Source organism: Lissotriton helveticus, chromosome 5_1 (assembly GCF_964261635.1).
Source record: "Lissotriton helveticus chromosome 5_1, aLisHel1.1, whole genome shotgun sequence".
NCBI lineage: Eukaryota > Metazoa > Chordata > Amphibia > Caudata > Salamandridae > Lissotriton > Lissotriton helveticus.
This window is the reverse complement of record NC_136065.1, coordinates 590,365,439-590,392,728: the sequence shown is the minus strand read 5'-3', so window position 1 is coordinate 590,392,728 and position 27,290 is coordinate 590,365,439. Positions and strand designations below refer to the sequence as shown.

General features: G+C 45.6%; 1 protein-coding gene across 4 annotated transcripts in view; it reads left to right on the top strand.

Moving 5' to 3' along the window:
• The window catches only part of CSGALNACT2 (chondroitin sulfate N-acetylgalactosaminyltransferase 2), a 264,875-nt gene that overhangs the window by 49,877 nt on the left and 187,708 nt on the right, over window positions 1–27,290 (top strand). The window contains exon 1 of one of the 4 annotated variants that reach the window (XM_078642941.1): window positions 22,159–22,324. The exons of 1 other annotated variant lie outside the window; for it this stretch is intronic. The gene's annotated coding sequence lies outside the window, so the exon portion shown is untranslated. Of the gene's footprint in view, window positions 1–22,158; window positions 22,325–26,476; window positions 26,624–26,866; window positions 27,095–27,290 lie in introns of those variants that run through there. 2 more of the 4 variants (XM_078642943.1, XM_078642942.1) reach the window with 2 other exon arrangements.

Sequence of the window (27,290 nt, the reverse complement as noted above, 5' to 3'; positions counted from 1 at the left end):
CCCAAAATGAGGGGAGAGAGAGCATGTGTATTTGTGTGTGTGTGAGATTAGTTGGTGGAAAAATACACTAAGCCAGAATGTTCTACATTCCTTGCGATGTTTCATGGAACATTGCCAAAAGATGATGTCACTTCCTTGAAAGTTACAGCAGTTTCATTGCTATCATTCTATTTGTCCTGCCTCATACATTTCTAGGCCCGCTTCTGAGATTGCCCTTTAAGGGCTGTGGCATGGGTGACCAGCCTGCCGTTTCTGCTAGTGCCGGGCCTCACATTGCATCACATATTCGGCCAAAACCGCAGTGTAATTAAATGAAGCATGTTCTACTCATGGAGTTCGCACAGATCACTGCAAGGCCTTCTCTGGTATGTGATGCCGGATCAGCGCGGGAGATGTGTGCCATAGCTTCCAATGAGTTTCACAATTCACTGTAAACACATGTTAACGAAATGTGAGCATACTTCGCAATGAGGGCACTGGTGTACCTTTGCAGTGACGATGGCCACATCTGCTCTGCACTACGCTGTGGCCATATCTCAAAATAAAGGATGCTCACATTTCCAGACTTGGAGCCTGATGTACCAAACATGTTTCCCCAAAATACAGGCTTCGCGGGAGCTGTGCATCTATAATAGGCCTGCGTGGCTGCAGGCAGAATACAATTAGCCGTGCACTGTGCAGTTGAAATCCCGGGGGCGGGGGCACTCTAATTACCGGGCCCGTGTGCACGGGCACCAGAGCTGCTAACGAACCCTACGAGGGGCTCCAGTTCCGAGGCGCTAATGAGGCCACTGTGTGCAGAGAGTGGCACTCCAGGACGGCCACTGTGCAGACATCCTCGGGGGCGCACAGTGCGACACACGGCGGGAAAAATGGTTTGGGGCAAGGACCAGGCGCTATAGGGCTTCAAAAGCAAACAGAATATGGATAATTGTGACAAAAAGTGACGTAGTGCTACTTGGGTAAAAGCGTCAGGGGGTCCAAAGGGTACACGGACCAGAAGAATAAGGCACATAAGTAGAAAAAAAAAACATGAGCCAGGGAGCATAGCAGAGGGGAACAGAGAATGGCGGTCATGGAGCATGGAGAGTAGGCGCTATAAAGACCAGGAAGTAAAGTGGGGTCCACAGGTGCGAAGCAGCATAGGAACAATCGGAGCAGAGGGTGGGGCAGGGGAGCCAGTCCGCATAGGCAGAAGGAAACAAAAGGACAAAGAGGAAAGGCGACCTGAGATCATGGGACCCAAGCAGCGGGGGGACGAAGGACGGCGACTGCTTTAAGGTGTAGGGCACAATTACAAATAGGCAGATGCTTCCGGAAGCATAGGATTAATGGACACAAGCGCACAGAGGGAAAGGCATCGGGGACAAGGAAACACAGGAGGCACCGTGACATGCTGGCTGGAATAACAACAAGCAAAACAAGTTAAACAGGTTTTAAAAGGAGACACGGCCTCCGGCCGTGAAACTGAAAGTACGGCCGGGCGGCCGTGAATAATTAGGTGGTGACAAATGCGCTGGGAGGGCTGCCTTTGATGTGGTAATGCGAGGCAGGCAGGCAGGCGGCTGGTGGCATTGTGCACGCGCTTTTTAGGGCTTGCGCTTGCGCAATGACCTAAAAAGCACATGCACTCAAAGGAATCGCCAGTGGAATCGCCAGTGGTGGATAAACACTGGATAAGCCCCTATAGAGCTTCCAGCTGTGCACATGTGCACAGCAGGCGAGCCCTAAAAAGGAACTTATCCCCCCGATGCTGTTGTGGGGGAAAGTGGGTGGGATGTTTAAGCATTACTATGCCCGCCATTCTCCTTTGCGTGACTGATCACAAACTAGGACAAAAACTTTTTTTTTAAAGCTTCTTGAAGATTCATCAAATGGCACAAAAGTATTAGTGAAACAAAAAAGACATTTCGTATGGGAACGCTGACCCAACTACAATTAACCAGTGGTGACAGCCGTTGAGTGAGAGCTCCTGCAGGAGTGGGACCGCTGGTTGGAAATGAGGGCCCTTTGGCCAATCAGAGCTCTCTGTTATTTGAAGTTCCATGATTGCACAATGTCCTCGAGAGTCCCGCAAACCGAACCATCCTGAACATTTTTATCCTGACTTTCTCAAAAACTGCTGAACGGATTTAGACCAAATCACAAAAAGCACCCTTTCTGGGTAAAGATCTAGCTTGCTGCCACATTTGGTGTACTTCCATACATATATGTGTGTGATTATTTATTATAATATTTTTTTTAATATGAGGGTGGCAAACAGCAGAACCTATGCTAGGCCACACCTTACAGTGAACAATGCCACATACCAGCAGACACACCCGCCAACAAACTATCCCAACCGCATGCACCATCAGAAGCCAACACTTGCCTCCGCCGCCGCCGAACACAGATCATCGAGGATATCACTTTTCTTTCACATGCTGAACAGTGCTCTAGTGTGTAGATGGAATGTTGTGGAACATTTGTTCCTGGGCTCTGGGAACTCCCGTCTCACTGTTTCCCAGACATTTGGCAGCAGTGTTAGTCATTCACATGATAATGTACATCAACTGCACTGGAACATTTTAGACTGGAAAATAAAGTTCTGCTCCGCAGATGATTTTCTTCTTGTCTCTAGAGTGTAATTTCTGCAAGCCAAGAGGTTTTATGCATTTGTTCTTCGAAGCTTTGTCACTTGTCATATAATGTGGAGACAAAATACAGATTCACTTACAGACTGTTGTGAGGTTGGAAGGCAGTGGAAACTAAAAGGCGTCCAAAATGTCCATATTTTCCTAGGACGCGAAAAAATGAGATTTGAACTTGTTCCCCTATTGCATTTCAAAGTCTGCTTAAAAATAGTTGACCGCAATAAGGTAATACAAAATCAGGTGGGGCGTGCTGGGATGCCAGTCCCTGGTGGGATCAATTGTTAAACTGGCCTCTTTACTTGCATCAGGGGGAGCAAGTTTGATTTTGTAGAGTTTTTCCCCAGTATGCAAGGTCATGTGGTACTAGTTTTCTGTGTACCTTCTGTGAAAAGACGAGTTATCTAGTGAGTAAATGCATTTCAGTCCTAAAGTGACACTTCTTAAAGTTATAAGCGACCTTGCCTGTGCTAAGTCCTGGAGTCCCCTTGATCTCTCCAGCTCAGGCCTGAAGGTTCCCCATCAAATCATTTATTTCTATTTCGTGATCATCGCCTCTTTTCCCGTTTGCTGATCTGTAGCCCAGCGCAAAATGAGCAATAATGGCTCGAAGGGAGGGAGGGGGGGGGGGGGTGAGGTGGGGAGGGTTTCCAGTAGCTTGTTCCTTTTTTAACCGTTTAGCTCATAGCATAACCAACAGGAAATGCCTGACGCTTCGGTCATTTATTTGTGCTACAAAACAGGCCAGCTCTTCGCTCCAGCTGCCAGGCATGGCTCTGAACACTGCAGCAGAATCCAGTGGCGCACACGCTGCAACGGGGGAGAGAACAGTTTATTGATCACATTTAATTTCATTGCGGGCACAAGTATGGCGTTAAATTGGACAAGGGCTTCGAAAGGACGCCCTGCCGCGTGTTGAGAGCTTTACGCAGGGATACCTTTGTGAAGAGTTTTAGTAAAGGTTATGAAAGATGCTTCCAGTGGAATCTGGAGTCCTCGGAATCTCAGAAGAACCAAGTAACATTAGTTGTTTGAAATGCTTTTTCTTTTTTTTTATTTGAGCTAAGTGTCAAATGTTGTTTAGATCAGTGATTCTCATCCGTTTGACTTCGGGGGACCCCCGCTTAATTATTACTGGAACCCGGGGACCCCCGCCTGAATCAGTATTGGAATCCTGGAAGCCAGGCACTCTGGCCTAAGCGTTGACTATGATTTGAACCGAAAAACAACACACACAAAATACAGAAAATAGCATTCATCAAACAAATAATGACACATTTTATTTAATTACAATTACGAATTATTATGTTTTAGTTATGTTATAGGACACAGTCCAGCATACACGCTAACACAGGCTCCTTGATACAATTTAAACGGGCCATCCAGTGTAGAAAAATAAATGGCTCTCTGTCCCAAGTTCTGCATTTCAAAAATCGCCAACAGTAGGCATTCTACAATGTTTGTTTACGAGTCTTGGGGTCTGTTGTGACGTTATTCACGGATTGGCCCTTTAAATTTTAGTCTCCTCCTGATGTGTTTATTCCAAGAGGATGGTGCTTCTAGGAGATGTGAAAGGCGGTGGAGGGAAATAAGTTGGGAGTTCTTTCTGACTCAACCTATGCCTGTATAGTGTTCGTAGCCCTTGCTCATTTCTCCTGTTTTATTGGGGGAATGATGTGCTCTTTTGGTCTAGAGTGTATTTTCCACCTCCTGTTGAAGTTCTAGAAGTCTTTGTGTTGACTCTGTTGCTCTTTGTGTGCTGCCCTATTTGCATGGAGATCTTCATGACACGGCTGGTCTTGCGACTTACTGCCAGCCTATTTGAGCATGTGGAGCTGAGGGATGGGTATTGTGCAAGTTATAAAATACTTTTTTTCTGTTTGTGTTCATTTATTTTTTTATAAATAATTTTTTTGTTGATCACTCTTTTGTTCGTTCAGTACATACCCTGTTTGTGCCCAAGGAGGTAGTTTCATGTCCATACAACATTTCTGACCCACCAACTCAATAAAAAGCAAATATTATGTCCATAATTATCCATTATTGTTACTGTTACCACCTTCCCTAATTGTTCCCTAACTCACAAAAAATCTACTGTTGAGAACTGCTGTAGTCACTAACCAACAATGAACCCTCTACCCCTTAGAAGTTACCTTGCTACCCCACATTTTTTGTAAACAAACTTTATTCGTCATGTTTCACATACATTGCAGAGCTCCGAAGCCCCGAAGACAGCTGCAGACATCTAAATCACAGTAGCCAATGGCAATGACTTGATATTAAAGAAAACAACAGGAACAACCCCCCACCTCCCCCCAGTCGCACTCACACCGCCCCTGAAACCCCTAGCAGGACACTGGAACACATATACCCCCCCCTACTAGGTCCCATCTTCTGCACACACATTAGTCCATCAGAGGGCCCCTTCGCTCCGCCGGGGGATCCAAGTCTAGTCCCCGGTAGTCTGCCCATCGTTTCCATATCTTATAATGTTTACGAGGACACCCCCTGGCAGTAAAGATCGGCAATGCTAGACCCGTGCAGAAATCCAACCCGTTTCTCCACGCTGTCAGCGACGGGGCTTGGGGTGCCTTCCACGCCCTCGCTAAATCCCTCTTTGCCAAGGTGAGACCAAGCAACAATAGGTGTCGCTTATATCTATTACCCCCCACCCCCTCCAGGACATGTAGCAGCGCCAGACGCGGCGAACAAGAAAGCTCCCAACCCAGGGCTTCTGATAAGCAGGAAAACACCCCACTCCAGAACCTGTGTAACGAAAGACAGCCCCAAACTGTATGCAAGAGGGTGCCCTCCTCTGAACCACATCGAAGACACTCTGGAGATACAATCATTCCTGCTCTCCACAATCGCACCCTGGTGAAGTGCACCCTGGTGAAGTACACCCGATGTAAGTATTTAAATTGAATCAGGCGCAATCGCGTGGCTATTGCCGCCCCCGCGGACTCGCCAGTGCCTCAGCCAAATCCTCCTCCTCCAGGTCCCCAACATCCTCCTCCCATGCTGTCTTGAGTCGCTGGGGCTACCCCAATTTTAACCCCTTCAGGCCACCTACAGTTTACAACGCATGACCTCGTGATTGGTGTCTCTTAAACCACAGGCAACAAAGCCATCCCCTTGTAACGTCAGTGAGTAAATCTAAGTCTGTAGTACCACTAAAAGAAAGAAGATTACCTCAGTGTTTCTATAAAGAATGATTATTGTTGCTGATCCCACTGCAAAATTAATGACTATGCGTGCAAAACTCAAATACGTAGAAGTCTCTGCAGTCGTTATACATTAAAGATTTGCTGCAGTTACATTGAAGTACTGGATCTCCTCTACAGCATTAAGTGTAGATGTAATAATGTCCTATGACTAACATTTGGTCCCAAACAAACAAATGGTCCTAGTTCTGCTGCCAGGCAAAAGCGCAGCATTTTTCGTCTTTAGTGATTGTCATCGATTTCATTTTAAAGGGCTATGAGAATGGCTTAGAGGAGTTCGGATGTTGTAGTTGCATTGCTGATCATAAACAGGGTATTTTGTATAACTTTTTTTTAATCCTGATAATTGCTTTGTGACCGAGTAAAAAAACCAATAATCACTGGTAAAATGGCTCCTTCAATGCTTTCTGCTGACACCTACTGTGACCTACGGGTCGCAATTTCGGTTAACCACTGCAAAACCAACTCGGCCATCCATCTTTTTAAGGACGGTAAAATGAGTACTGTTATGTTATGTTGTGTACTAATAGCACCTGCTATTAACAGATGTTAGAAATGGCAGAAATGTTGTATGCATTTTAGAAGATGGTTGGGGAATTTTTCAATGGTAAATTTTAGCAAGATATTTTTGACTGCAGCTTTTCCCCTACTGTTCAATAGTGTATAGGCTTGCGCCCAGTACTATTGTCCCAAGTTCCCCGTTGCTCTCCCTAATCAAATATTGGTGAACATGATAATTTTTGGGAAAGCTTTTTGCTAATTCGTTATTAATACCAAAGTTGTAAACAATTTAAAAAAAATGTTTTTTAAATACTTTAGCAATACCAGTACTAAATGGTATCGGGGCTGAGCATGGATATCGGCCTGTCTCTGCTCACAGTACATAGTGAGTATGTGTTAAAGAGGAGATGGACGTTAATCCTGCCTCACGTATGTGTGGTGGGAAATGAGAAATATGCAGGTTGTATTATGAACCTTAGTTGCCTTTGTGGGCCCTCCTTTAGACAAATGTCACCATATATTTTCAAAGGGGTGTTTTTGACATTTCCCCACCTATAGAAATCTCTCCAGTGGAGGTGTGTACTGCACTTATGTGGTACCACACAGTTTTTTTTTATATGGAGCCCAGACTGAACTGACATTTAAAAATGTAGTCGGTCTCAACTGATGTACTGTGTAGCAGTGCTATTAACTTTGCCAAAGCTTATTTGCTTTGGCATCACTTAAAGCTTATTATTAATTTCCAGTTTGAAAATTAACTTTAGCCATCCTGAAACGGCAGATTGATTATTAAAGTATAACACTAAAAAATGTAAGATATCTTTGGGTTGTCAGCATGCAGACTGCGAATGCTTTCTGCTTTACTTCATGACAAAAACCATTCCAAGATGGCTGCCCATTCATGCTAATACAGTGGTGGAAAGCATGGCTTATATAAAAAAATGTAATAAAATGTATTATTAGTTTACTGTTTCAAGATGGCAAATGCTCTTTTCCAAAACTTAAATAAAGAAATAAAGTACTGCCAGGTTACAGCACAATGGATAGAAGCGAGTGGCTGGTAGCAATGTGCAGCTACTGGTCCTAACACCAAAAAATAGAATGCGGAAGAGAGGGGTTAAAAGGAGGAGGCCATCGAAAGAGGAGCTGGAAAGCAGAAAGGGAGACCGTTGGTGACAGTGAGACATTGATTTCACTTTTACTATTTCATGGGAGAACATCTATCAGTTAGCATTTGTATAGCGCAGCACCGTCACCCTAGGAGTATCTGGGCACTGTGGATGCGACTTCTCTGTCGAAGAGCCAGGTCTTGCGTTTTTGGTGTCCAGGGGGAGAGAGGGGCGCTTGGTGGTGGAAGGAGAGAAACGGTGGGAGGCGGGAAACAGCAGTAAGAGGGAAGAAACAAGCAGAAAGAGGCAAGATAGACATCAGAAACTAACAGAAAGAGGCAAAATAGAGGTAACAAATGAGCAGGAAGGGGCAAAATAAAGGTCCAAAATGAGCAGATAGTCAAAATGAAGATACAAAACGAGGAAAAGAGGCAAAATTAAGGGTGCAAGTGAGCAGAAAAAGGCAGATAACGAGTAGAAAAACTAACCGAGTAGGCACAAACCAAAGGCAGCAGAGGGCAGTCAGTGGACTGTAAGCAACCTGGACAGGAGACCCTTCGCAGGGGGAGCTGGCAAGAGAAATAGGAATATGTGAATTAAAAAAAAACATAATTATTGAAATTATACAGTTCATCAAATAAGAAAATGTGTGTCAGACCCTCGTCATAGGGACCAGATAGCAGCCAGTGGGTACTTGGCCTCAACCGTGGTGGTTTGGTTCCTTTGCCCCAGAGTCCTGTGGTTTTGCAAACTGGGTGAAGTACACCGACTCCACATTTAACTCACAATAGCGTGGGCACATGGTTGAATGCTTCTCATGATGATAGTGTGTGGAGCAGAACTCAATAGTCTGTCAGCAGACACCGTAATTCTCTATCCAGCTCAGTGTTTGCTTTAATACTCTGTCACAGAAAAATTGAAATGCTGCACTCCTTAATTGTGATTTTGCTACTCTGTTCTACAATCCAATTTTACGGCTCTACTCATGCATTGTACAGTCTGTAATACTCGCTACCAGTTCCCATTGTGCCCATAATATCTATGTTGTCTAGCAGGATTAAATGTTCAGAGGCAACAACATGGCACATGTGAAAGTCTCACCCACCTTGGTAGGCTACCCATATGGCTGTCAGATATTTTGTCAATGAGTTCACTCTGGCAACATTAAATTTCCTAATTGCTTGTGTTGCTTTACAAGTTCAAGATATACTATATTAGTCTTTGGTTGTCAGACCCTGTGTTTGTTCGTCATATGATATGCGACTTGGAGCAGCGAAAACATGGTGGGCTTGTCCGGCTTGCTCATCTGTCTGTGGCATGGTACTACGTGCAGCGGTCTTGCTCCCAGCCGCGGTACGTCCATTGGGGCGTAGGGGTGTAGCCCCACTAGCCCCATGGACCCGCTGCTGCAAGAAAATAAACACACTGACTGTCGATGAATAATTTAGTAAGCGTCGAGCGAGCGCCGCCGGGAATCTGGGAAGCACCCGAGTTATCCGGGAGTGCGCTGCGCAGGGGGGCTGGTCTGGACTGCTGCGCAGCTTGAGTGACAGTCCACGTGACGCACTCACTCAGCTGCAGCAGCAGACAGCCAGCCAAGGTATCTTTAGCGCGAAAGTGAAGCTTGGGGCAGAAACTAGCCCGAGCATGCGCATCAGTGTTCCCCATAGAGAGTGGCCAGGGGGGTGCTTGGACAATAGCTTACCTCGGGGACCAGAAAATGTCAATGAGTGTTAACTGCTGACCACTTAGCAGGAAGTGGGCAGGAAGAGTTGGTAGAACAAAAGGCAGTTTGGGCACAACCTTCTTTGACTTGGAAATGAAAGGAGGGTTTCTTATGTCCATCACCATAGATAGTTAGGCCCAAACCACAGTAGTAACTTTATATTGCGTCGTTTTATTCTGTGCAATTTTCCAAAGCTCTACAATTTGATCTGTCTTAGGAAACGGTGTTTCCAATTTAAGATGCTGGAAGGCTTTTGTGCTGCTTGTCAATTACGCCTCACATAGACTACATTATATGTTTGTCTACATTATATGTTTGTCAAAAAAAGAAGAAAAAAACATCATCTGGCTGGCAGAAGGTTTCTTTGTGCCTGGAGAGTCTACCTATTCCTCAAAAATGCGCAGACAATACGCAGCTTCTTGTTGAAATGCCCATTGTAAGTGAGTGATGTGCCTTTGTAAGTCCAGGGTGAGTGATGTCTGTGTGACTGCAGGTTGAGCAGTGTGCCTGTGTGAGTCCAGGGTGAGCGATGTGCCTGTGTGAGTCCAGGGTGAGTTATGTGGATGGGTGAATGCTGGCTTAATGATCCGTCAGAGAAGGGTGAGTAATGGGTCTATGAGTACAGGGTGACTGTGCCTATGTAATGCAGGGAGAGTGATGTATCTGTGCAAGTGCAAAGAGACTTGTCTGGCTACTTCCAGAGATGTGTTCGCCAAGCCACCTATTTTCTTTCTCAAATTTGCTTGAGAATGCAACATTTGCCCACTCTTTTTTTCAAAATTTTCTCGGGGGAGACCCCCGGAACCCCCCATAAGTGGTTTGGGCTTGTTATCTCGCCACAGTGCAGTATTTACGCCTCACCACTTTCAAATGTCACCAGCCGCCCCTGCTTGCTCCTTACTTGGGCTGCTTGGGTGAACATCGTGGAAGGCCTACTTGGCGAGTGCTTCTCTTTGGGAGTTGCAGCCTCCAGGTCGGAGGGCAGGTTCTCAAATTTAGCCGCAGTAATGCTTATTGTTGGATGTGGCACATATTGGAAGCATCAGCACAATTCCCTCCGATCATGCTAAAAGAGAGCCAGACTGCGTGCTGTTCTTTTGGCTTGTTGTTTATACAAGCAGTTTGCCATTTGAACCATAAAAGGAGGCTGGGTGAGTCAGCACAACGTGAGTCGTGCCAGCTTTGCTCCCAATACAAGACTTCTCTAGGTACTTCATATGACCGCAACAGACTGGCTTCTACTCCAGGACAGTCTATCATGCAGGTCCTTCCCTCTCTGAACAAGTTAGTTTGCTTCAGGCACTAAGCAGGGACTTATCTTGTCCAGCAAGTTGCGTACACTTCAGGTAATGTCTGAACATCTCATTGACACTGCCTGTCACGCAAACACCAGCCTTGCTCTCATAGCAAATCTTCGAGTACTCTGCTGACCACTCCCTTCCTTGGTCAAGAAGGACTTGGAACTGGAACAAAGTATACTCCTTTTCCAGCCAGTGGATATATCGTCAACATCTAAGGTCCTTTAACTGGTTTGGGTGGTTCCCTTTCAGGTTCCATTTTCTAGTTGTAGTTGAGACGCAACCTTTGTGCAAGGCGATATCTGTCAGAAGATAATGATGAGGCTTCTCCCAAGCAGCAGTATCCAAAAAATGAGCGCAATGCGCGTGAAAATAATGCTTTTGACTGCTAGCCTGCCTGAAATAGCAATTGGGGAACGTACCTGTTAGTTCGAGTGAGGAATTCTGCTGCCTGTTCTGGACTGAGGCGAGGCCAAACGGACACTCTGCATTCTGCCTTCTGCATTCCTGCCCTCCCGCCTCCCGCTGCCGGACTCCAAACACCATCCCGGAGTCGGGCTGCAGAGCGGAGCGCGGTCGAGGGTTCAGGACTACAGGTCCCAGCAGCCTCAGCGGCGTCAGCCGCGTCAATCGCGCGCTAGGAGGCGCATAAATCCGCTGCAAGCCCGGTCGAGGGGGGGAGCGTACCTGTTAGTTCGAGTGAGGAATTCTGCTGCCTGTTCTGGACTGAGGCGAGGCCAAACGGACACTCTGCATTCTGCCTTCTGCATTCCTGCCCTCCCGCCGCCGGACTCCAAACACCATCCCGGAGTCGGGCTGCAGAGCGGAGCGCGGTTGAGGGTTCAGGACTACAGGTCCCAGCAGCCTCAGCGGCGTCAGCCGCGTCAATCGCGCGCTAGGAGGCGCATAAATCCGCTGCAACCCCGGTCGAGGGGGGGAGCGTACCTGTTAGTTCGAGTGAGGAATTCTGCTGCCTGTTCTGGACTGAGGCGAGGCCAAACGGACACTCTGCATTCTGCCTTCTGCATTCCTGCCCTCCCGCCTCCCGCTGCCGGACTCCAAACACCATCCCGGAGTCGGGCTGCAGAGCGGAGCGCGGTCGAGGGTTCAGGACTACAGGTCCCAGCAGCCTCAGCGGCGTCAGCCGCGTCAATCGCGCGCCAGAAGGCGCATAAATCCGCTGCAACCCCCGTCTCGCGGGACGCCGGGCAAAGGGCGGGCCGTCTGAGGTTGGCCAAGGTTGGGTTGGGCCAGGGATTCTGCCCTTTCCTTCTAAACACCCATTGTTGGATACAGTTCGCCAGGGGCACTGACTTCCAGGTAAAATACACATTTTATTTTGTTTGCCACCTACAACGCTTTGTTTCAAGTGTACTACTGCTTGGGCAAATGCCTGCTAAAAAAGCACCCTCTGTCTCAAACACAATGGAGAACTATTTAGTTCAAGTTGTGACGAAAATTAACACAGAAAGAAGGGCTTCTTTGGGATTGGAATCCCCTTTACAATCACCACTGGTAGATATCGGGACTGAGGATTCATTCGCTCTGCTAAACAACAGCCTCCTGGGTGAGGCACACGACTCCATCCAGGACATAAATAGCATCCAGCCCAGTGGCATAGTAGCCAGTGCTGAAGACAATAGCGACATCGACGCTTTGACTGTGCTCCCTACAAACAGTGAGTTTATCATCTCCACTGCTCCCCCTATTCCCGCACCGAGGGTCTCAGGGGGTAAAAGAAAAGCCATTCAAAAGTGAGGAGGTCTTAGATCAGCCAAAAATAAAACTGCTACGCCACCAAGGAAAACTACCGACGATGAAGAGGAAGATTTAACTGGGGAAACTTATGTAACTCTGACCGATGATCTACTCCAGAAATGTTGCTGTCTGATGGACACAAAAATTAAAGGGATGGTAAAACCACTGATCAGCAAAATAGACAAATTAACTGCTGAGGTAAGCAAACTGGAGGGTTTATTAGGAAAAGCTCTGGGGGAAGTAAGGAAACTTCCAGAAGTTATTACGACAAGTGTCCAGCCATTGATGAGTGAAATCCAATCTGGCAAATCTATCGGACCGACTCCTGCAGTTGTACCAAACCCCCCACTGCCTTTTCTGACAATCTCAACTGACAGGCCCTCCGGAGAAGTATTGTCTGCTTCATCTCACGTGGCACCTATATCCTTGAAAGGATCATCCGAGCTTGTTGTGGAAGCTTCACCATTAGTTCTTGTTCTTGCTAATGTACCTCCATTAGCCCCAGGTGATGCTGAATCAACTTTATCTTTGCTAAACAAATCATTATCATGGCTAACCAACAACATGGCCATAACTCCTTGGGGCAAAGAGCAACTAGCCGAAGAACTGGTGAATGCAAGAAGGGTTGAGTGGATTGGGAATAGGGTAAAAAAATTCAAGGGGACTGTGTCGTGCTCAATTTTTCAGACCCCGAGGTTTTGCCAAACATCCTGCCCAATCTTCACCCGCCACAGAAAAGATCCACCCCAATTGTCCCACTGACCCTAGATTTCTTTTATCCCAGGAAAGGCAGAGGCCCTAATTGCAGTACACTGAGAACAAAATGGAATGTCGTAACTAAGAGGTGCAGCAAGAACCCCGATTTTGCTGAGTGGGGTCTAGGTTTGGAAAATAGATTTTCTTCTCTTTCCAACCTAGACGCATGTGATTGACTACCATCCACCCCCATCACCTTGCTGCAAATTCCCACGGCTGCACATTCAATAGAGGTGTCCAGTTGTTCATCAGTTTTACAAAATGTGTCCAATAATAACGTAACTAGAGCTGGATCAACTGTAGCAAATATAAATGAAATTGGTATTGTTGGTACAATGTCAACTGGGCAAGATCTCAGTATCCATCCATCAATGTTAAATACTACTGGGAATCTATTGTCTTGGAATATTGCCGGGCTTTGTTCCAAAATGGACTGTGGAGAATGGTTTGGGTTTGTTAGTCAGTACGATGTCTGTATCTTTCAAGAGACCTGGGCCTGTGATCCCATATTTGCATTGGGTTATTTGAATTTCCCATTAAGCAGACCCCCCAGGATATAGCGGCATGGATTGGCAAATTTAGCGGCACAAAAACGAAAATTTAGCGGCACAAAAATGGAAATTTAGCGGCATTTAGCGGCATTTTATTTTGTGGTTTTTGCAACACCAAACACAGATATCTTACTGTTTGAGTTATTTGACAACATGGAGCTATGTACATTTTGTTTATTTACAATTCAGCCCATTTGTTTTACTTAAAAGGCATGTTAGTCTTGGCCACGTACGGTAAGTTCTTCCGAGCACTCGTCTTCTGCATAAAGAAGGGGGAAAAGTTTGTTTTAAACTATACACTTTAAAGGTATTGCTCGCTAGGCTATGAGACAATTAGAGAAACCCCTACTACTTCTTCTTCGGAAACTCCATTTTAAAGTATTGGGCAGTGTGGGAATGACTAAGGGACACTTGGGAAACAGCTGAGCGACCCTTGCAGTCTTAGCTCTTTGGAAAGGGGTATTGTATCTGCTTTTAAACTGCTTGGTGTGTATCAGACTGACGTTTTGTGGAAGCACCAGGACATATCTGCCGGTCCAAGATGCTGAGTCAGTGAATCACTATCTTGAACTCCCAGCCTGACTTCCTGAAAGGGACTTGTTTACTTCCTGTGAGAGTCAGTGATATTGTGCCATGTCAGACGCATACCCTTCACTCCCCATCGGCTGTCACCAATGACCAGAGGTGGAGTTAAATCAATTACGGAGCACAAAAAACATAACCAACTCACTCCACAGATTCAACCACACCGCCAAAGTCACTACCAAGGAGCCAGCAACACGTAAGGAGGGTAAAGGACACGGAAATAAGAAGATCTAACTCAGTCTAGAGGAAAAAGGGCACATTATATAAAGAGTCAGCACGACTGAAAACTTCAGAGCTCAAAACTCGACAACTCTTGCACCCTCAATGCCAAGGCCTCGCATTACACTGCTTTGAATGACTCATGACTGCAGACAGGGCACCAGAACCGCCACCAAACAGTTCAAGGCAATCAGGTCAATAGACATTCATGAAAGAGGAAAATGCACGATTCCAAGAACACAAAATAGGGTGTTGTATTGGACCTATTCACTTTGCATCGGTGCTCAACTAAGCCCCCTCAAAGCACCAACAGCCATTTGAATCAAACAGCGACAGATAAATACCACACGCATACAAGCACTGCCACTCAAGGCAAGCAAAAGTAACCTCTTGTTTAGAACAGACATGCAAGTAAGTGCACACAGTATTCACAGAAAACGTGATGGCCTTGCCACATACTAATATACCTCTTAAGTATATTACATCGCTTTACGGTAAGCATCAACAATTACCATTTAAAATACGTGGAAAACAAATTCTAAAATTGCGGAATTTACCTAAGACATACATATTTACCCAGAGTATTCTTACCCTTCTCAGAAAACTTTCAAAATACAACTGTTAATGCTACGATTTTGCATATTATAAGAGAGCAGAATATGAAAGTTTCCCATTGTAGTGAAATGTCTCGCACTGGAAAGCAATGCAGTCAAACTAAAACAGACCACTGGTGGTGCGGTTTACTTGCTGCGATTCTGATGATATGCCCATCTTTTAAATTCACAGCAAATAGGAAGCGTGGCTATCCTGAAACTTTCGCATGAATCCTGCTTTCCAAGCCTATGTCAAGCGCACCTGCCTTAAAAGAGGGACTTTATTTGATGTAGACAATGGGAAACGAGAGCACCTGAGCCCATACTCACAGTTAGAATGACAAAGACAACGAATAGAAGCAAATCACACGTCACACCATTCACTGTACTTTATATGTATTTCCGATGTTAGAATCCACAATGCTGCACAACCCCCCAGCTTTCATACCACATTAGAAATATCCAGCATCATCTCCACAATGAAAATCATTCATCAAAACCCACTCCACTGTCAAAAAACAACCACTAACTTGGTCGGCCACATCTCCACAGCTACCCTCCCGCCCGGGCAGCACTCTCCCTCTCCCCTATGTGCGGGCCCCCACCAGCGGGACGGACATACCTGTGTTCTGCTCTGCTCCGCCGAGCCCTGGAATCTTCGTGTGTGTCTGGTCTTCGTCTGGAATCTTCGTGTGTGTCTGGTCTTCGTCTTCTCCCTCGCTCGGCCGCCGACCTCCTGACCTCCTCGCCCGCAATCCTCTTCGACGCAATGAGAAAAAAAATGGGTGCCTCGCGCCTCCTTTTATGCGGAAACGGGCGGAAAGACGGCGAACGGGCGGAAACGCCAAATTTCGCGGGCTTTTTGCAAATATCGCGGCATTTCCCGCGATCGGCCGATTTCGCGATTTTTTTGCAAATCGCGAAATCGCGATAAGCTGGAGGGTCTGATTAAGGGCCCAAAAGGGAGACCGATGGGGGGACTCACCATATGGGTGCGCCAGTCTCTTAAGATTGACGTGAGAAATATCGAGCTTCATCAAAAAGATATTCAGCTCATTAGACTAAAGGGCAACACATCAACCTCTATAGATATCTATAATGTATATGCTAGAGGGGGTAGTGCAGGTAAATCTGAAGTCCTTTTGTCTTTGTATAATCTGTTAGATACTCACTCATCTGGGAAAAAAATACTAATAGCTGGCGACCTAAATCGCACTTTTGAACCATTAGACACTGGTGATGTTCATTTGGGCACTGAGGAAGATATGCTATGGGATATCCCCGCTCTTAACACTACCCCCATAACACGCTGGACTGAGGATATTCTCGGCCTAAACGCTATGTGCCTTGAACATGGGCTAAGGGCCTTGAACGGTCGGACAAAGTCTGACAGAGTACCAGCTATGACATTTAATAATGGGAGAAACAAGAGCCGTATTGACTACGTCATATGTAGCATGCCTTTTATGGCCATCTGTCACTGATATGGTTGTTTTGGAGAGGCTCGAGAGTGACCATAACCCTTTATGTGTTTTCCACAAATGGTGGCTGTCTGATGTCGCTTCAGGTACCCATGCTGATTCTCTTCCACCTTTGACTGTACCGACTAACGATTTACGCAGACTGAGGTGGACAAGAGTCAGAACTGACCTGCTGGTTATGGAGGAAATAAGTATGGCAACTGATCAGGCCATAGTGGCCCTTGAAGGTGAGGTTGGGCATTTTTCTACCCAAAACAATGTTACCAAGGTCCACGATGACCTTTTTGAAGAAATAAAAAGTCACTTCATAAAACCGGCAAACAAAAGGAAGCCTGGGGTCTATAGGCCCGCTAAATGGTACAACCAGGACTGTAAAGGGGCTAGGGCCCGCTTGGGTGCTGCAATTAAGAACAAAAATACGGAGGCTACTAGGATAGCTAGGAAACAATACAAATGTTCCATAGCTAAAGCTAAAAAAGACTGGGACGAGGCTCACTGGAATATGCTAAAGAACGCCAGTGACCAAAATCACTCCAGGTTATTTTGGCACATTGTCAAATGGGGCCATGACAGGCCCGAGGATGCCATTACAAACAATGTCCCCCAGGACGCCTGGGTAAAATTCTTTAGCGTACAATACGCTTCTAGTGACCAGTCTGTTGATAGTGTATGTCCTCCCTCTTTCTTGACAGATGACGACATATTTTCACAGTGTGAAATTCTGTCTGCACTCAAAACTGTACAAAGTGGTCGCGCCCCTGGCATTGACGGAGTTCCCGCTGATGTCTTTTTAAACGACATTACAAGATGGTGCAAATATATCCACCTGTTAATAAATCACATTGCCAGAGGTGCAGATATTCCTGCAACATGGCGGGGTGCTGTTATCATCCCGGTGTATAAGAAAGGAGATCGCGCTCAGCCTAGTAATTACCGCCCAATCAGTTTGATCGACACTATTCAAAAAATAGTGGGGCGTGTAATTGTTAACAGGTTGCTTGACTGGGCTGAGGATAACAATATTTTATCCCCCTATCAGGCTGGTTTTCGTAGGGCAACCAGCACTGTGGACCAAGTCTTCCGTCTCCAACTGATCCAGTGGAGAACCGTGGTATTAGGCGGAGGCAGCCTGTACGCAGCATTCGTTGACTTGCGGGCTGCCTTCGACCTGGTACCTAGGGCAAAATTGTGGGAAGTCCTTGTGTCCATTGGGGTTCCTGGCGAACTGTTGTCCTTAATAATGCATTTACATGAGGGTAATTACGCCAAAATCCGTTGGGATGGGTACGGTAATGATACCGCCGAATTCCCAGTTGAGCGTGGGGTCCGGCAGGGATGTTCAATGGCCCCTACTCTTTTCACTCTTTTTATTAATGGGGTGGTTTCTTGCATGCAATCCCAGGCAGTGGATGCTCCCTCTCTTGCAGGTGAAAAAGTTCCAATTTTAATGTTCGCCGATGATACCTTAATTTTATCTAAAACACCAGCTGGGTTGCAAAAAGCATTGGCAATATTTGATGATTTCTGTGTGGATCACGGATTGGAGGTGAATGGATCAAAGACAAAACTCATGGCCTTCAATCCCCACAGAAATTTTAAATCCAAAATTTCCTTGAGTGGTCGTACCCTGGAGGTTGTAAAATATTTTACTTATCTAGGGATTCACATTTCAAATGACAATAGGTGGCAGCTACATCTTAACATTGCTACCCTAAGGCATAAGCAATTAGCTGGCACAATTATTAAGGAGCATAGGAAATCGCTCACTAAGCCCATTAAACCCCCATTGATAATCTATGAGGCTAAAGCAATAGGGTCTGCCTTGTATGGTGCGGAGTTATGGGGGCACGAAAATCTTCAGGAACTCCAAACCTCAGAAAACAAATTTTATAGGACACTGATAGGTGCCCCACAGAGCAGCCCGCTATTGCCGCTAAGATACGAATTAGGTAGAAGAGCGATTTCTGATAAAGCCAAACTGCGTCCGATTTTATATTGGCGCAGGCTTTGGACCACGCCGGAGCTCTCACACTATGCGAATGGGTTCAAGGATGTTGTCAATGTCGACTGCTACAATAAAATTAAATGGTTTAAATCACTAAAGATTGCTTTGTTCGAGTTAGGACTTAATGCTTTATGGACTGACCCAGCTGGGGCTTTATTTCCTTCCAAGTCCACCCTAAAAAACATTTACTGGGAACATGTTGTTAATAAGAGTATGCTTAACACAAACAGTGGGTCTATGACAACTAGCTATTTAGAGATCAAGTTGTACCCAGTTTATGAAATGTATTGGGATTACATATTAAACCCCATGGACAGGAAATTGCTTTTCCAATTGAGGGTAGGTTCCCTCCCCCTCTGTAATGTAACATCGAAATGGAAAGCAGGGGGTGTATCAATCTGTCCAGTCTGTGGGGAAGGCAATGAGACACTTGGTCATTTTTTGTTCTCTTGTCCAATGTACTCTGCACCACGGCGAGCTTGGTTGGCTCCCATGTGCAGGAACCTAGGTACAAAAAGCAGTAAAGTAGCACTGCGGATTGTAAGATCTACTTCTGTCAATTGGATTATAATTGCTACTGCAAAGTACCTGGGGTGGGCCTGGATTATACGACAGAGACTGTTGGCAGGATAACTATTTTAGACACATGTCTATTCTCTTTAAAAATGTATTGTAACACAGAGACTGCTAGACTACTGTTTATTCTCTGTAAATGTTGTTTAGTTGGTTAGAGACTGCTAGACAAGTGTCTATCTATTCCTGCATTTTACATACGGATTTTATGTATCACCGGTATGCAATTTTATCTCATGAATTTGTTTATAATTACTTTTTGTGATTATCACTTATGTGTTTTTATTCAAAATGAACTTACACCTGCCATTTCATATGTATATTGCTTTTTACTTACGTGCTTATGTCTCATCGACTATGTAAATTTAATTGCTTTTTATTACATGTATGTATGTCTGCTTTTATGAGTAATTACTCGAATAAAGCACTTTTTGAATTAGAAAAAATTTGAATTTGCAATTGGGGAACGCAAAGTGCAGGCCCTGCCTCTCTTATCACAAAAGGCTCTCCTGACTCACCATACTCACCGTTACCATCCTGAAGATGGTCTCGTGGATCTTATAGACCATTAATGAGACCGAAATGTTGACACTACTACACCTTTTTGTTTTTATTGATGTTTGCTGATGCATAATGAAATTAATGTAAACAACCAACTGATTCCAATGTATGGTTGATTCTATGTACTGTCCATACATTTGTTCAAAACAAAAGGTGTTTGCTACTACTGTGTATTATATACATATTGAGTCAGTATTAAATTTGTTGCTGTACATGATAAGATAAATGTATTCTTTGCTGTTTTTTGATCAAATTGATTGAATCAAATATAAAAAAACACGAATTTATGAGAAATTCCCTGATTGTTGAATATTTTGTTCACTTGTGTGACGATTTGAAATATCAAGTTATAGTTAAATGATTCCTCAAGGAACATTTGTATTTTGTTAATGGTGAGAATAATGCCAGTGCTGCAGCCTCCATGACCTCTGTCAATGCTGCTTCTACAGAGGATGCAAGCACTATTCGTAGGAATGGGGCACACTAACACACATGATATTTAGCAAAAAAAACAAGACCACAGATGGAAGGAGAAGGAAGTACTTTAATAAAATGGATCTGCCTGCAGAAGCTTTGCATCAGAAGATATTTCGGCTGTCTGTTTTACTTCTTAGTACCTTTGTGCACTTGCAAGCTTTCACAACATTAGGTAATGAAATGGCTGAAATTAAAAGAAGCTGAAAAAAGTGCTTTGGAAAGAGCAGCAGTCAGGGAGAGTGGGAGCGGGAGAAGAAATAGCTCTACAGCCACGCCAGGAGCCGGGGACGAGCACTGATTAACGTAAATCAATCTGTGCTTGGTCTCTGCTCCACAGAAAGGATCGAAAGTGACTTTTGGCCAACACTGCCCAATTAAAGAGGCTGTTAAGAAGAGGCACAATGAAGCCAACAAATAGTAATCAATGGGCGGACTCCAAACTCTCTGTGTTCAAAATCGTGCCTTGCAAGTGAGAGCGCATGCACTAGACTAGAGCATGCTATTGCAGAGTTGACCCTTAAAATAGGGCACACTACATGTTGAGGTTAGTGTGCCTCAGAGTAAAATAAAATCCTAAAGGTGTTTCACACTTTAAACCAGGCTAGATTTTTTAGGCCTAGATGGGATTAAAATCTTTATTTTCATCCTTCGTTTGTGAAAGGGATAGAAACATGTTTGGAAGTAGTTTACTGGTTAGTTTTTAAAATCTGACTTAATGGTGATGTCAGAATTTTATAAACTTTTTTTAATAAACATTATTGCGTTTTGTCAAACAATATATAGTGTCCTTGATATACCAATACATTTGTTATGGCCATCAGTTTTATCTATTCATATTCATCGCTTTTGTCTAATTTTCATATATTATCCAATTGTCATCTACTTTCATTCATTCCAACTTTCTTCAAAACATGTTGTACATTATGTGACTCAAAGTAGCCTATTGTCAGGGTAATCTGTCAGCTTTGTGGGCATTTCTGCTAAATTCTTTTTCAATTTTTAATCTCTCCTCAGATTTTTATTAATGTGGGTACAAAAGTAACTTTATAAAAAAAGAACTTTAGGCTGTGTGAGCCAGAATTTGGTTAAAACCAATTCTGACGCTTATCACACCACCAGAGCTGGAATACACATCCTTGTCTGGGAGATTATACAAGTCTGACTCCAAAGAAAATGGCACACCTCTGAGACTAGAAAAGACTAATCGGTGTTAACTGCTGACCACTTAACAGAGATTAGCTATCTGGGAGTGGACAGAAACAGTTGGCGGAACAAAGAGCAGCTTTAGTATTACCTCTTTTGACTTGGAGATGCCAGGGAGGACTTTTTGCTATTCATTCCCAGGACTCTCCTAGACCGCCCACCCCCAGTCTCGGTAGAGTTGGAAAGCCAATGGTGCGGCCTATCACACTTCTGTTGCTGGAATACACGTCTTTGGTTGAGTGAGTAAACCACTCTGGCTCAGAGGACAATGGCTTGCCTCAGGGACCAGAAAATGTCAAAGAATGTTAACTGCTGACCACTTAGCAGGTAGTGGGCAGGAAGAGTTGGTAGAACTAAAGGCAGTTTTGGTACAACCTTCTTTGACTTGGAAATGCAAGGAGGGTTTCTTATGTCCATCACCATAGATAGTTAGGCCCAAACCACAGTAGGCGGGAAATCCAGTGTTGATCCTATCGGGTAGGTGTGTGGCCAAGAAGCTGAAGACCGTCCTGCCTGCTGGCAGCTGGGTCCCACCATGTTAAAACATGGATAATATTACAGTATGGTAAAGAGGATGTGCTACAAAAAGAAGGTTGGGGGGCGGGGGGGGGATTTCAAGAAAATTGTTAGGATTGGGTGGTATAATTCATCCAATTATTGGCTGGTGCACAGAAATAAATCAGGCTCCACCATCATCATGTCCTAATAATGTTCCTGGACCTAAGAAGATTGCATCTAAAGGAGACGCCTGGCTGGAAGAACAATTCTGACTCCGTACTTCTGCAGAAAGAAGACTATCTACCGAACCCCTGAATTCTGCTGACCATTCTGCTGACACCCAAGGACTGGGACTTCTCTCCAAAGGTCAAGTGGTTAACTTCCTGTTTATCTGCTTCAGGGACACAAAAAGCAGAAGACCCGGACTCCAAGAGGCCCAACTGACTAAAGAGGACTAAAATATGCAGACGACCTGGCTGGAGAGAGTCCTGTGGCTCAAAAGACTGCCTGGAGGAGCTGGAGCCCACAGGGTTGACCAGAAGAGCCTTTCCCCGTAGTTGGAGACTAAGTCCGAAGGTAAAGCCTTTCACAAGGACAACCTGTTTGGTGAATTCTAATTCTGCTCCATCAAAGTTGGCCTGACATTGCACCTAGGTTCCGATTCACTTGTGAACATATATTTCCCTAACACTTGACTGTTTGTAGCTGCTTTTTGCCTTAACACTTTAAAAATCCATCTCTCTCATTCCCCTTAACCTATTTTTATGATATTTGTGCAGATTTCTCTCTTTTTCTAAATTGGTTTGGTAATGTTATTGTTTTGTACTTACTTTTCAGTTGTACATACTGCTTGAACTTAGCACTCACTTCTCAGCAGATCTTCTGCTGCTTATGCCATACCTACCAGGGGTTGAGCACAGGTTCTCTAACAACTGTGTTTTAACCTAACCAGAGTGGGTTTATTGAGATGGCATGGGACCTCCAAAATTATAACCTTATTTCTGAAACCGAGTTTTGCTGTTCAATTATTTTAGCAACATTATCATCACCTCTGGTAGGAGGCGCGTCAGCTTTGTTGTACCCACTCTGGAGTTCTCCTTTGTAGCCCCCTCCTTAAATTAAGAGTCTGATTGCACTTGCATATTATCTCTATCACTGGTCCTACGGTAAGCGCAGCCCTGAGATGTTGACTGGGTTTGAAGAGAGCTTAGTTATTTCCAGTTTTTTTTTTTAAAGTACTAATCTTAATTTTCCAACTTTCTCTCTCATTTTTCAAGGTAGACTTTGCACTGGATGACATTTTAACCCAAGCTCTATCAGTCACAGGTATCTCTATTACTTGAGATGAATGTGCTGTTGTTCCTAATTTACACCTTGGTGCAGTTTTATATGGTATGGCCGTGTTTATGATTGTCACAGCTAGAGGTGGGCAAGCCACTGAAAGCTCGAGCCTGAATCCTGACTCTGGCTGAGGGTCAGCTCGAGGTTCTGTTTGAACCTCAGGCCATAACAAGCTGAGCTTTCATATGGCTTCTGCCCAGTGCTTAATTTGTGCTGGTGCTCTCCAGTGCTTAGCACTGGCACTGAATTATCAGGGCCGGGTCTACAAGCATCTTGCTGCACGTAGTGATTCGATATATTAAATTTACCTCACTACTGGACTTGGCGCAGAGTATTGTGTTCAACTTCTTGTCCGTCTACCGTCCCGAGTGAATCAGTCGGTGAAGTGTGTTGCCGGCGGGGCTGTGAGACTGATCCTGCCCTGCCGTGGCTGAGCCAAGAGGAGATTCATATGAATGAATCTCAATCTGTACTAAATGTTCAGTACTAGTGGATGTGTTAATGGCGCCGCAGCCCTTTGTTCAGGGTTGGGACTTTGCAGAAGCCGGCAGCGTGCGCATATTTTTTCAGCTTGCATTTCCACGCCTCCTGCATGCCCACACGGCCACACCTCACCACCCGAGTCTTCGACGGTTCAACACTGAACTGAGTACCAAGCCAGCCCTATCCGACGTTGAGGACTGGCAGGCAGCAGGCAGTACTGCCAACAGCACCAGGCAGGCCTAATAATCAGTTTGATAAAGTTAAAGGCAGTGCAGTGTGTTTCCCGGTCGCCATGCCAATAATATGCCGTGGACCTGGTGGCCCATCCATGCCAAACCAACGCTGCTTTTCTTTGGGAGCGTGGTGGCGTGACGTCGTCCGCATTATGTAGTATACAAGGTCACCAGAAAACTTCCTACGGACTCATCAGAGGCAGAGCTGTGTTCTAGAAGCCTTGATCCAGAGCTGATTTCTTATGGCTGACAGTGACTGTAACAAACAGTCTCAGTATCTGGAAACCACAGGCCCTGATGCAAGAATCGTTTAACCGCATCGCTGCGGCAGCTATTCCGCCGCAGCTCTAAGGGGCGGGGCGGCCGCATGCTGGTGACGGAACCGCTCCGTCATCAGCCACGGTTGGGCTGTGCTCATGACGGAGCGGTTCCGTCATGGCCCCGCCCGCTCAATAGAACGCCCAGCGCAGGCGCGGAATCTGTGCGGCGCGGTTGCCGGGCCATGACGGAACAGCTCTGTCATCAGCACAGCGCCACCGCAGCTGATGACGGAGCGGTTCCGTCATCAGCATAGAAAGGGTTAACGTCTTGTTTTAAAAGTTTTTTGGGTGACGGATCTCATCATGGTCAAACTACGCATTAGACTAAAGAACAGTTCTACTAGTCTAATGTGGGGACGTGAAAAGGTTGCTTTGTGTTCTTATGGTTTTGTTAGCTGTAGTGCAGTCTCTAGTGTGGGCTGTGACTGTGGTGCCCTTGAGAGCTGTTGCGCAGAGTCCTGTGTGGTCTGTGGTGCCCTGGAGAGGTGTAGTTGCAGTCTCTGGTGTGGTCGGCTGTGGTGCTCTGGAGAGCTGTGGTACATTCCCCAGTGTGGGTTGTGATCCTCTGGAGAGCTGCCTGTGGCGCGTCCATGTGATTGCTGGGCAGGCTTCCCAAACCTGGATAAACGTCAGTTTTACCCTCTACTGCCAGGGACTCCAGACAGAGTGTACTCGAGTGTGCTTTGCAAGTGATTGTAGCGCCAACCTCAGCAAAACCATTTGTTGTTTATAGCGTTCAAATCACAAGAGGCTGGTTCCCCAGCTCCAATGTCTGCAGCTCTGGCCATTACGCCACATCCTCTCCCCACCTTCTTAGTTAGTGGTTGGTTCTGTTTTAGGCAGCGCTAACAGAAGAAATGGGCTGGGGCAGGCTGCCTCCTGACGAGAGCCCCGGCACTTATTTTTTTTAACAAATTAACCACGGCTTCTGCCTGCCTGCCTCCATCTAAGATGGGGCATTACTGTCAGTGCTTCTAACTGGGGAACCAGTTTTGAGTCTCAGTCTGCTTAACAGCCTGCAATTCTGAGCACATCACCTAATTTCTTTGTGCCTCTAAACAAGGCATTCGGCCTGATCTAATGCAACTGGTGCCCCAGCCTTTGGGTCAAGTTTATGGTGTAAATGTAAAACGGCTCCTATAGGGAAAGGCAATAGAGACCCATTTCGTGGCTGATTTGTACAAATTGAAACCATAAAACCTGAATAAATCGCAGCTTTCTGCTTAAATTGTGTGATCTTAAGCAAAACCTTTATTTCACCAAAACTCTTTTTGGCTTCATTATTGTGTATGAAACACTTTCTAATATGTGTTTATCACTTTTAATAAATGCTTCTCATTGCAGTGCTATAATGTGCCTTATAAAAAAAATTGCAAATTTTAAAGAAATACACGTTTTTGATTTTTGAAGAAACTTGCTGTGTTATTCACATAGCAAATATTTTCAGGACTCGGCTCCTGCACGGGCTCTGAGATCCATGCCAGACCCTCCCTGTTAATTTGTTGACTCGCCCACTTCTAGTCACAGCAGGTAAGCTTTGGCAAACCATTCTTGCACTGACGGCTATGCTGTAATATATTATTACCTCGTGCGGTAAGAGCACAGGTTCCTCGATCCAAACTCCCTTTAATCTCACAAACATTTGTTTCACTACTAGATCTCGGGCCTGGTATTGCTGGTGGCCGACATTAATGTTTGTCAGCTTTCCAGTGACATTTCAGTTCTGTTTGCAAGTCTCCCTTGGTGGTGGGGAGTTTCCTGCTTCCGAGGCAAACTCCCAGACCCTGCTGTTGCAATGTAATTTGTAAACCTCGTGTTTTTCATTACGCTTTTCTTCTACTCTTCATGCCCTGGTATCCAGTGCTCTAATACAAGATATATTAAGCCAATTGTGCTCGAAATGTGACAGGCTGAGTCAGATTCGCACGACCCACTGTTAACACACAGTGGGTCAATACTGCCCCACGGAACTATCCAACTGACCTGACCTTTAGCGCATTACCACCCCGTGCCCTCTACCCGCTAAAATAACTCGTTTTCATGGAAAGAGTGAAAATGTATTCGAGGAGCCACCCGAGGCGAATACATTATGTAAATAGTATGAAATCACCCTCCCGTGTCCCAATCTTCAGGAAATCGATTTTCCAAACGGTGGCTCGCAGTGATTGCCGAGGCACGCCTGGCTGCTGCAGACTCCGGGATACTTCCTGCAGTCCCGAACACCGCCGACGACTGGAGGTCGCGTTTGCGTTTGAAATGCCGAGAGACGCGTGTAATCCCAGAATGCCTTTGGTGCGGCCGGTCTCTTTAGAGGTCGGTCCGAGAAGTGCTGTTTGCGTGCTAAATGTAGCGGCCTAGTGTAGATGATGCGCTGGCATATTAGATGCTGCGTGCCCTGTGGTAACCCTGCGTCCCTCGGGCCCTGCTGGCAGTCCGTGCCTTTCTTGGTCGTGGAGAAAGAGCCTTATCTCTCAGATCAGAGAACCTGCGAAAACTCAGTGAGTATAAATGAGCGCCGGGACCACACTGTATAATTATGAGAAACTCTCGCGTACGCTCGAGTGACCACTTCAGCTTTTATACGAAAGAGCCCAGCTGTGGGTTTGTCAGAGAAATTGTATTTCCGGAGTTTAGCAGCTTGAACTTTTGTAACCCTTTGTGGTGCCTAGGATCGACTTACTTTCACAGGGAGGTGGCTTTACTGTGCGGGGATGCTCTGCCTGTAGTGTGTGCCTACAAAGATGAGGAGACCTTATTGTGTGTGACTTCACTCCTCAGGGATGCAGCCCGCTGCAGTTGCTGACTCCTGTGCACGGAAGGAACGGTCAGAGCACTTTTCACTGTGTCACTTCACAGGGAATGAGGTCTCTGCTGTGTAACCTCACTGCACAGAGAGGAAGATCTCGGGCTGCTGTGTGCGACACAAGCAAAGAGGAGATGCGTCTGCAGTGACTTGCCAGCAGAAGAGGGTAGCTCTATACAATGTGACCCCCATTTCTCTCGTTATCTTAGTTTCCTTCGTTATCCCCTGCCTTCTCTTCCTCTGCTCTTTGTTTATTTTTCTCTCCACCCTGTTCTCTCTCTCTCTCTCTCTCCTCTCTCTCTCTCTCTCCTCTCTCTCTCTCTCTCTCTCTCTCTCTCTCTCTCTCTCTCTCTCTCTCTTCC